At 39.7% G+C, this 11,787-nt stretch overlaps 1 pseudogene; it reads left to right on the top strand.

The window, feature by feature from the left end:
* Positions 1-835: 835 nt before the first annotated feature.
* Positions 836-3,255, top strand: LOC149401277 (L-type lectin-domain containing receptor kinase IX.1-like; annotated as a pseudogene).
* The last annotated feature ends 8,532 nt before the right edge of the window (positions 3,256-11,787 follow it).

The raw sequence follows: 11,787 nt of genomic DNA, 5'->3' as shown, positions 1-11,787 counted from the left end.
CTTATGATAATCATGATCGATTTAATCTTGCTGTTACTGTTGATGCTTGCTCCGCAAGGAATCGTCTCTTTCAACTTTGAATTTGAGAGCTTCGAGAACGGCACTGAGATCCGATTCGTGTTGGGGTAGCAACCCAAGTCTCACATCGAAAGAGTATGCTAGAATTGTATTTTATATAAGGGTCACACAAACTCTATTAGTATAAGGCCTTTTGTGAAGGTGCCCAAAAATAAAACCGAGCGGGTTTGGGTCCAAAGCGAACAATATCATACTAATGTGGAGTTATGGTGAGGTGGCAGCCCAACACGGTGGAGAACGAGGGCCTTACAAATGGTATCAGAGCTAAAGGTTCAGAAGCACTGGGAGTTTGGGTTGCGTTTGCGATGCGGAAAGAGAAGCCCTCAATGTGATGACTTCGCGATAAGAGTGCCTTGTGTCGAAAGTCTTCCTGACAATGATGATGGTTAGGCGGCGTGTCCCGTTGGTGCCAAACGGTGGTACAAAATTAATGATTTTGCTAGAGGAAGGCTATGTGTATGTGGGTCTTGGGTTGAAGGGAGGATTGTTGGGGTAGCAACCGAAGTACCACATCGAAAGAGTAGGCAAGAATTGCCTTCGATATAAGAGTCACACCAACTCCATTAGTATGAGGCCTTTTGGGAAGGTGTCCAAAGACAAAACCGTGCGGGCTTGGGCCCAAAGCGGACAATATCATACTAATGTGGAGTTATGGTGAAGCGGCAGCCCAACACGGTGGAGAACGGGGGCCCTACAATTCGAACAAGACGCTGAGAATCGAGGGCGAGTGATTGAGCTGACGAATATTTCCGGCAAAATGGAGTTCAGCCAAGGCTGTGCCTCGTACAGGAATCCCGTCCAGTTGTGGGACCCACAGACGATGCAGCTCGCTGACTTTGCTACCCACTTCACGTTCTCCATAAAGAATCTTAGCAGTATCCCCGTGGACGGCATGACCTTCTTCCTCGCACCGTTTGAGCTAGACGTGGCACGGAACTCCGGCGTTGGGTACTTAGGCCTCCTTACCAGACCCGACGATAGCACCGATGAGCGCGATGATAGCACCTTCATCGCCGTAGAGTTTGACACCGCCCGGAACGAGTTCGACCCTCCCTACCTGCTACTTGTAACCTAACTATGTCATTGGCTTATGGTAACAATTATGTTGCACTTTAGTATCAAGTGGATTTGAGAAACCATTTGCCTCACAAGGTAAGGATTGGTTTCAGAGCAGCGACCCGAAATTACTATCAGACTAATACACTTCACTCTTGGTCCTTCAACTCCTCCTTGGACTTGATCCAAAAAAACACAGGTTCGGGAGGGAGCTCTGATTCCAAGCCCGGAGTTACCTCCTCCGGGGAATGGAAAATCCGGATTAGCTATTGGACTGGGCCTGGTTTTGGGTGGTGCGGCGATCTGTGGCATCGTAATATATCTTTGGTTGGTTTGTCTGAGAAAAAGGAATATCAATAATGCAGAAGCAGAGGATGAATTTGACCCGTAGATCGATGGAGAGTTTGAAAACAGAGTTAGGCCAAAGAGGTTCACTTACGCTCAGCTGAAAGCAGCAACCAGTGATTTATCGAACGAAGGGAAGCTTGGGCAAGGCGGGTTTGGTAGTGTCTACGAAGGGTCTTTCGGTGACAGATAGTTCGTGGCGGTGAAGAGAATCTCCAAGGCGTCCAACCAAGTACAAAAGGAATACGTCTCAAAGGTTAAGGTCATAAGCCGGTTGAGGCACCGCAATCTAGTGCAGCTCATTGGGTGGTGCCATAAGCAAGGAGAGTTTCTTTTGGTCTAAGAGTATTTTCCAAATGGAAGCCTCGATTCCTATCCCTTCCCTGGCAGGAGATTCCTGACCCCTTTGCCTTGGGAGACAAGGCACGTGATTGCACTTGGGTTAAACTCGGCGCTGCTTTACCTTCATGAGGCGTGGGAACAGTGCGTAGTCCACAGAAACATCAAGTCAAGTAACATCATGTTTGACGCCAATTTCAACACCAAGCTCAGAGATTTCGGGCTCGCTAGGTTGGTCGACCATGAATACAGCTTGTACACGGCGGCGTTCGCCGGCACGATGGGCTATATCGCTCCCGAGTGCCACGAGACTCTTAAACTTAATTTGATTTTATTTTTTTTGTTTAATTTGTTTCCGTCAATGTCTTCATTTAATGTAAGTCTCGACTCTTATACTTCATCAGCATGTACGGGGAGTTCTATTGCCTCGGCCAACTCCGCCGTGAAGAACGCTTCTAAACATTTGTTGAATGCTGATTGTTGAATTTTTTTCATGTATTCTGATCCTCCGTTATTTCCAAATTTTGAACTTTGTTCTTTTCGGTTAGGTGAATCATATAGTAGATTTCTTTCACCAATTTGTAATTTTACTTAATATTCAATCATGTAAGATTACTGTATTGTCAGTATTGTAAGGTATGTCAGTTTTACTTAATACACACGTAAGTTTATCCTGGTTTGACAAATGTGTATACAGCCAGTCTTTGTGCCTTCATTATGTGTTTGAAATTTTTTACGAGCTCAAAATTTCCTCACACAAAGTTCTCTCATATGCAATCTATTTTCCGGTGCTTACAATGATTTGTGTTCCCAAAACTCTCAGAATGATCATCTCTGTAATCCCATCTAAATGGCTTTATATATAGGCTAACAAAGCCAATCCTAATTCACTGACTTGTTCCCTACGTAACTAAAGTTATGAGCCAACGGTCATAACAGATCAAATCCGCCTAATATATTTTTTTGTTATAATTTCTTGCACACGACATCAAACGGCGTCTGCGTGCATAGAGTACTTGTTAGATACGAGATCCACACAAGTTATCATTTATTCGAAGAACTAGTTGAGAGATGCCTTATTAAAGAAAAAAGGACGAAACAGTAAATTTATCCTCTGATGTCTACTTGTTTAGGACTCTTAAAGTACAACAGAAAACCAAAATACCACCAAGATTAGGTATGTCCTACTTCTTAAGAAGTAGAACATTAATATTGAAGTAGAAAAAATTATTAATAAAACACAAGAAAACGTAAATGAATTATTATTCCGAGTTTTAGAGAGTGGCATGTGCTCTCTCTAGCCCGTTGATCAGCCCCGAGAGCACTCTTCATTAATTTGATGTAATTTTCTGCTTCTTATCTTTGTCTGATTTCTGAAATGAGCTTTGGTTTCTCGCTAGGCTTCCAAGTTATGGTGCTCCTTTGCACGGTAGCTAGACTTCAAGTCGGGAAAGGCTGTAGATAAAAGAACGATAATGCACTCAACCCATCATATTGATGACGTGAAGTAATATGTTGACGTCGAATTTTTTTTTATTATTATTATTTAACACCTCCAATAATCATCATGTTATATATCCTCAGTGAGATTTTGGACATGGTATTAAAGATTTAGCTATGTGTTCTCTCTTCTGGCTATCAATAATGGGCCTTACCCATAATGTGAGGAGACTCTCAACTTTGTATTATTTATGATGGGGGAATAAAAGTCTTTATTTGCGTATTGATTGGGCGTGGAAAATATGAATGATGAAGACCATTTCAAAGTACGGACACAGAAGTTTTGCTGAAATTTCATGGATAAATGAGCTGCGTGAATCAGAGACAGAGTTGGAGAAAAGACTCGATCAATGCTCTAGAATCTCAACGTAATATTTTTTTTTTTGTTCAACCACTGTCACCCTAGGTCCCATTTCTTTAAAAGAGGTTTTGTTTTACTAGTGTCAAAATAATTTTCTTGTCGAAGGCTTCGCGTTGGTATTAAATTTATTACAAATTGTGGTATAGAATTGACATTGATCTAATTTGTGAAAACTGTGATTATTAACTTGATTGGATTTGTATCCAAAATGGTTGAAAAAAAATATTTATGACCTCTTATAAAAAGTCGTGGAAATTTCATATTTCAATTCATTTTCGTAAATTTCAAGCATAAAAAATCCAATATTTAGCTTTGAGCTTTGCAGAATCACTAGTGATATATTTTGTTCACCGAGAGATTCTATGGAAGCTACTTATAATTGTTATCTGAATATTTTATTGGATTTATGGTGACAAATACTTAAGACCATTTTCACAATTATATAGTATTCTTTTTTTTCGATAAAATAAATTATGTTACTATAGTGTTGACCGTGAGTACTTCTCTCGTTAGTTTGCAATGAAAGTACATGTGTAATGCTAAGCTGTTGTGAACACATAAGTTGTGCATATTTTAATTAATAATCATATTAAAAAACCAATTAAAACCAATTAGAATTAGAATACAAAAGAATGCCCCCCAATTTTTGAAATCCCTAAATCATCTCTCTTTTTCTTTCTTCCTATTCCTCATAAGAAGGTGCAAAATCGACCACATTCCCCTTAAAATGACCATTTGCATTTTAAAATTGCTACAAAACTTTTCTGTTCGTTTGATTACTTAAAAACAGTTTTTTACTCTTCTACCTTCAATAATAAAATGAAAAAATTCAATTAAGTATTTGTTTAATAATTGTTATAATACAACACATAAAAAATTTCAAATAGTATTTTGTTTTAATGAAGGAATTCAGAAAAAAAAAAAAAAATTAGGTGTTTTCCAATTTTTCACTCTAACTTTTTTTTTTTTTTTTTTTTTTTTTTTTTTTTTTTCACTACTACAAAACTAGGATTCTACAACGCTTAAAAACAGTTGTAGAATGTTTCTACAACGCTTATTAAGCGTTGTAGAATCTTGCGTTGTAGAAGCTTCTACAACGCTTAAAAATCTGTTGTAAAATCCAACAGCTTTCTACAACGCTTAATGATCCGTTGTAGAAACTAAGCTTCTACAACGGATATTTAAGCGTTGTAGAATCATGTCGCCGCGGCGGAAATAACACTAAGTTTCTACAACGCTTATGTTAAGCGTTGTAGAATCCCTAGTTTCTACAACGCTTATGTTAAGCGTTGTAGAAAGTGGGTTGTATAATCCAACATTTGTAGTAGTGTTTTTTTTTTTTTTTTTTTTTTTTTTTTTCCTTTTTTTACTATCTTCTCTTGACATCTCATTCTCTCCTCTCAACACCATTCAATCTGCCTCACTTTCGACTTTCGATTTTTTTTTTTCACCGGAAAACTCAAGTTTTACAATTCTGGGAAAAAAAAAATAAACTCTAATATCTCAACAGCTGGAACTCCGTTTCACAAACCATATATTGGGTCATGATCTTCTCATCGAGTAGATCAGTTTCCACAATTTTAAGTCAAAATTAAGTTTCAAAATTTGATGGTTGTCGTTTCGACTTCGACGATAAATGTAGTGTTTTCCGATGACTCTGTGACCAATCATCAAAACGAAAGATACAACAATAGTATTCGCAGCAAAAACTTTCAATTAATATATATCTCGATGCCTAATAATTCTTCTGTGTATTATTATACTAAAACTACGAAAAAATATTATACTAAAACTACGAAAAAAATTAATAAAAAAATTAAATCTCTGCCACACATTTAGGTGAAAACAACTGCAAAAAAAAAAACTATTAGAGTACAACTATAAAAAATGAAAAATAGAAAACAAAATCATTTTGTGTAAACTACCAAACAGGTTTCATTCAGCCAGAAATTCAACATATAATAAAAAATTATGATGAGAAAAAAAATAACTCAAAATTCAGCGTCCTTTTCTTGAACCACGCGGCCACCATCTCGACCCTCCTTTTATGAGAATTTGGGATTTGTGTGTTGCCTTGAGGTTTGTAATTGTAATAATTTTTTTACGTAGGTTTCTATTTTTGTAATGTGGTAAAGGAGCCTACTTTGTAATCTCCTATTCAACATTTGCAGCCCACTAGTCTCTATTCAACATTTGCTGCTTCTTTTTTCCTTCTTTTGGCCAAGCATTAAGAAATTACACACCCACTCATATATATTATATTCATCATGTACTGAAATGCTAAATAAATAATCTATTCATTTGTCAAGCTATGGATAGGTATTCCTGGTCAGACTTTGTAGAAAAGTAAAGAAAATTCATAGTTATGAAGATAAAGGAAATGTTTACTTTTTCTACCAAAGACCCACCACAAAAGGTTAAATAAACTAAGACTAAGACATATAATAATCGCGATTGCAACACCGCAAAATCTCCATTTCCTATTGGAAAATGGTTGGATCTACTATTTATTTCAATGAATATAGAGTTTTTTTTTTTTTTTTTTTTTTGACACTTTTAGTAGTTTCTTAAGTGAGCAAGTACATTTGCCTTTGGCTTTATTTTTTGTTTTAAAAATACCCCATTAAAGTAGCGTTTAGTTAATATGACAAAACCCAAATGAAACTCATTTTCATCTCCTTGGTTCGCGCTCTCTCCTCTCTCTAAAACTCTCACCCACGTCGCCGAAATTGCCGGGAACCGTAACCCACGTCGCCGAAATCGCCGGGGTCGTTGCTAATCTCTCCTAAATATCTCAGGTTCATTGCTAATCTTCATTATTCTTTCAAATCTCTACAAATCACCTTTTTCAAACCCTAAATCACAGAAAAAGACAGCCAATAAACGCGCGCCGGTTCGGAAGAGTCCGAGGACGAAGAAAGGTCCAACGCCGCTGAAGAAAAATCTTTCTCCCGCCAAGAAGCCAACAACGTCTCGTCGAGTGAAGAAACCAAAACCAGTCATTGAATCGCCAGCGTCAAATTCAGAAGAGACATCGCCATTTGATCTCTGAAAATAAAAACCAACTGTAAATGAGGTAAATTTCTTCACTTTAAGCGTTTGGGTAACTTTTTGATGGCATGCAAAGCTGAGTTTGAATTATTATTTATGTGATTGTAGAATTTTTTGATCTACATTTTGTGTGTTTTGAAGATTTCGTAGGTTATAATTTATGTAATTGTAGACATTTATAGCTATAGTCACTAGAATTCTAGATGTTCATGTCTACATTTTCACACCATTTTGTTGTTGTAGACTTTTTTTCGACATGTACAATTTATGGAATTGTAGACTTTGATGTCTACAATATTTGTGAATGTAGCCATTTATATGAACTGTAGATATAAATGGCTGCAGTCATGAGAATTGTAGACGTAAAAGTCTACAATTCCATAAATTGTAGACTGACCGTTTGTGTAGATATAATTCTGGTGATATGAGGACAGTTTGTGTAGAGTTTCATGTTTTTTTATTGACATATGCATGGATTTGTGAGATTTGTCCCCAAAGAAGAGATTGTGGACCATATAACTTTAGCTTCTTCGGCGCATTGGACAAGTTTGAGGAGACCATGGCCATGTCTCCTGAGGAGAAGGAGCTGTTTAGCGCGTCATGTTTCGACCAATTCCTTGATTATCCAAAAATCACCAAATCATCTAAGATTATTAATCACCTGTTGATGAGGGTGGGTGATTTTGATGGGGTCGAGCCAGATGACGCACTCTACATAGAGACTGGTGGGGAACCGAGAGCTTTTACAACAAAGCAGTTCGCGGAGATAACTGGTCTTCGCTACGTTGATGATTACAGCCCCTGTGATTATTCAACCGATGTGGAAGGTAGCTTGTACAAGGAAATCTTCCTTGGAGGCGTCGTGAAGAATCGCAGAGTGTTGACGTCGATGCTCAATAAAAGCAAGTCTTGGGAGAACACTAAAAAACGAGTGAAGTTGTTACTGCTTCACTTTCTGACGAACATTCTCCTCCCCGCTCCAGCTTACACCCCGATACAAAACATGTCTTGGGCAATGCTTTTCGAGGACTTGGATGAATTCAACAACCATCCATGGGGGAACATGGCTTTGAATTTCTTCCACGGACAGGCGCGGAAGTATGTTATGTAGATGGCCTCCAAGGCCGAGTCGAAGCAGAAAATCAACTTCCCAGGTTTTGTCTACCCGCCTTAAGTATGGGCCTACGAGTGCCTGCATGTGCTGACTACTCTGAAGTTTTGCCAACAAGTGTCAGAAACCGCCCTACTACTTATGCGACGGTGGAAAACTAATACTCATGTCTTGGATTCAAGACTGAAGTAGATTACTTTCCAGGATATAGTTTTCAGACTACTTGGCCCTGAGGTTGAGGATATACTCTCTCAGAAGAAGAAGCAGAAGTTGAAGTAGAAGCAGCTCTTTGCCTCCGCGTTCACCTCCACTTGAGGTCCAGCAATGATGATTCACGGGTCAGTACTAATCCTTGCTATATATCTATAATCACCACTAGTGTAGACATTCATGTCTACAATCAGTACCAACTGTAGACGTAATTGTCTAGGATCAGTTCAATTGTAGACGTCAATGTCTACATTCACCAATTGTAGATGTAATTGTCTACAATCAGTTCAATTGTAGACGTCAATGTATACAATGTTTTGTAATATATTGTCCATTTTCTAACCTTACAGACCCAACTTAAGCTCTTGGAGCTGGATGATTCAATTCTTCAATTGAATGCTGAATGGACAGGGTTTAAGGCCGCCAATAAAGATTTCAAGAACGAGATTAGGGGAATTGTCAAAGCTCTCTCGGAAAAAATTGATCCGCAACCGAAGAAGAAGAATAACAAGGAAGCACAAAGTGAAACAGAGACGGGGACAAAAAGTGAATCAGAGTCTGAGTCCGAGTCCGATGGTGATGGCAAGACAGACAACAAGCCAGATGCCACACCAGTGAAGGAAACGGTCGTTGAAAAAAAAATGAAACTGAGAGTGAATATGAAACTGACTCTGATGCTGGATCGGAGACGGACGATGAAGAAGAAAAAAAACAAGGTAAATTACTGACTGAAATTGTAGACATGTTTAAACTAATTGAAATTGTAGACCTATATGTTTACACTTACTACAATTGTAGAGTTATAAGCAAGGATTAAAATGTTGTTTTCGCTGCCATTTCGAGACTCCTGCTTTACGGAAAATCGTCATGCTGATGAAAAATCGAACGGAAAAATTGTGGAAAAGGGCAAGTGAAATGCCATTTTCAAATGTCGTTTTCGATGAAAAATCGACTTGCTGACGGAAAATCAAACGGAAATAATGTAGCGAAACAAATAAATACATATATATTTTTAAATGTAGTTCAAATTTAAAACACTTCAAATCATACATATCTAGTATAAATGTTCCATAATGAATGAAATACAATGAAATTGTTCATGAAATAAATATGTTTTACAAACATATAGTTACAATATAAAATAAAATGTATCAATAGAATCTCGATGGACGTCCCGGTTGGATAAAACTCATTTGGTTTTCTTGAAGCTTGCAATACTGAGACCAAGTGAAATTCCCCTGGTACGATTGTCGGAAGTTTTGAACATGCATGTCGTAGTCGGCTTGATCGTACCCCACAGCTTCACTTATTAGTGGACATCCTGGTGCACTTGCTATAACATGCTCGTCACCGAACCGATCTACGCGTACACCGAACATACGACGTCCACGTCCTTGCGGATTCATCTGTGGCTGTGGCACTCCTATCGGATTAGGATAACGGTAAGAAGGACAAGTATACGAACCGTCCCTCTGTGTGTCTGACGTAGTGAATGACATTGTGTCGAACTGAGACATCAAGTCATCGACGCCGTATTCACTGCCAGAGGACATGTACGCTCCATATCCTTGTTGGAAGTCACCGCTGTAATCACTACCAGAAGACATGTAATGCGTGGGCGCTCTTTGTGTTCCACCACCATAATACGATCCGGTCTCAAAGTCAAAGTACTCTCCGGGTCTATTAAACATGTAATATACTATTTTCCATATTCATTATACGTACATTGTTTGCAAACTCCGACATGAATAAATGCGAATATACTAACACATCAGATCTTTGACGTCGTGACCCATGATCAAAATCTTGCGTGGCTTGATAACCTTGCTCCATAGTCCACAAATTGTAATGTTGGCTACCACCACAACCACTACCACCACCAACGTCTTGACTAGCTGGATAACCGCTAAAGTCACCACCGTCTCCACCATCATCACCGTCGTTAGGACCACGTCCATCTTCTGCTGATGCATGCAAACTGTGACTAACGTCTTCGCTCAATACGGTGTCGACATCAACACCTTCCCCCCGGGCATGTGAAGCGACGTGTGGGTCGGGGTTCCGGTCTTCATCGTTGAGGTGAACTGGGCGAATTCATTGTAGGAGTTCATCATCTTCGACGTTGTCGCCCATTACCTCCATTGATCTTTGGATCATATCCAACAGATCCTTCCTGTCGACGGCGTCGCTTTGGATATCTCGTAATTGCAATGTCAACCACCCATTGCTTGTTTGAGATGCTTTCCAACTTCTTTTTCATTAAATCGAAGATGTGGTATGGCAAACCCATCGTCGAAACAACTTCTGTATCAACGAGACGCAAAGCAGAGTACATAGGCTCGAACACCTTGCACATGCTATCAATATGGAGCCAAAAGTTGTTGTCCAATATTTTTGACTCCACAGACTGCCTAGCTGCAGTTTGACGGAAGGAACATCGGTCCCACCAATCCGACGTGAACATCTTCTTCAACCCCGGTCGACTTCTCCTGAGACTCGTTAGGGCCAAGAAGTTCGTGGCGAATCTCGTCGGACATGCACGGATCAGCTCTCCTTGTCCCTCTTCTCGCATCTTCGAGATGACTATCTCGTGATTGTAGATGAACTTCATCACTTCTCTACAATTCTTAACAACCTCGGCGACAGTCGCTCGTTTTCCCACGTCCTCGAGCATCAAGTCTATACAATGTACGGTGCACGGAGTCCAATACAAATTATATCGATGAGCGAGTTTCCTTTCGGCTTTCTTGTAAGACGAACCATTATCGGTGATAATCTGAACAATATTGTGTTCTCCGACTTCTTTCACCACGGGCGACAGAATCTCGTAGATGTACAAATAGTTCTTGATCTCATCTCACGCATCAACCGACTTAAAAAAAACAGTCTTACCCCCCGAGTACACCATAACATTTATGATGCTCAAACGCGTCGGTCCCGTCCATCCGTCCGATATTATGGTGCATCCATATTCCTTCCACACTTCCCGTTGCTGCTCTATGTACTTCTTGACAGATGCAACCTCGTCTCTCAAGTACGTGTTATAAATCTCGTATGGAGTCGGAAGCGGGATACCTGGACCTGTGAAGTTTGAAAATGAAAGTACAGTTGGACACAACAATACTTGTCAAATTAAAACTGGTATTTCAAAATTCAAATACACGAGTCTAACCAACTACCACGGCTTCATTGATCATGTGTCGAAAGTGCGGCCCCTTCACTTTGTTTGCTAGTATGTTCTCGTGGATGACATAGCTGCTAACGGCTCGCCCTAGATGTTGCTTCAATTTAGGATTTGTGATTTTCGGAATAGTAGGTTGTCGTCCACTATCTGGCCGAAAATGAGGTGGTGGTGGTGAAATCTCGGAACCCCCACCGGGGCCAGATCTCTAAGCATCCGGCTGTGTCTCTTGACGGCTTCTCTTAAGAGCTTGCATCATATCACAATCGTATTGTTGGTCGAGGTCCAGCTCTACATGAGTCAGACCGAAGCGTCCGGCCAAGTGCCCGTCTACGGTATCATCAAGGATGGCCTTGCTTTTTTTTTTTTTCTTTTAGAGAGTCTCCGCTTGTAACGCTAACATCTCCTTGCGTACTTCTGTAACACAACTAGGACATTTCTTCACGTTTTTCTTCGGATCGTTTCCACTTAAGTGTAACTTCATCCATGTGATTCCCCCCATCATAACGTGCCCACAATAATTGCACGTGAAGTGGTTCGGGTTTGTTGCAGCTA

The sequence above is a fragment of the Urtica dioica genome, chromosome 4 (assembly GCF_054948205.1).
Source record: "Urtica dioica subsp. dioica isolate 48M chromosome 4, U.dioica_male_clone48M_v1_H2, whole genome shotgun sequence".
In the NCBI taxonomy this organism is placed as follows: Eukaryota; Viridiplantae; Streptophyta; class Magnoliopsida; order Rosales; family Urticaceae; genus Urtica; species Urtica dioica.
The sequence above is the reverse complement of the archived record's forward strand: the minus strand, read 5'-3'. Positions and strand labels throughout refer to the sequence as shown.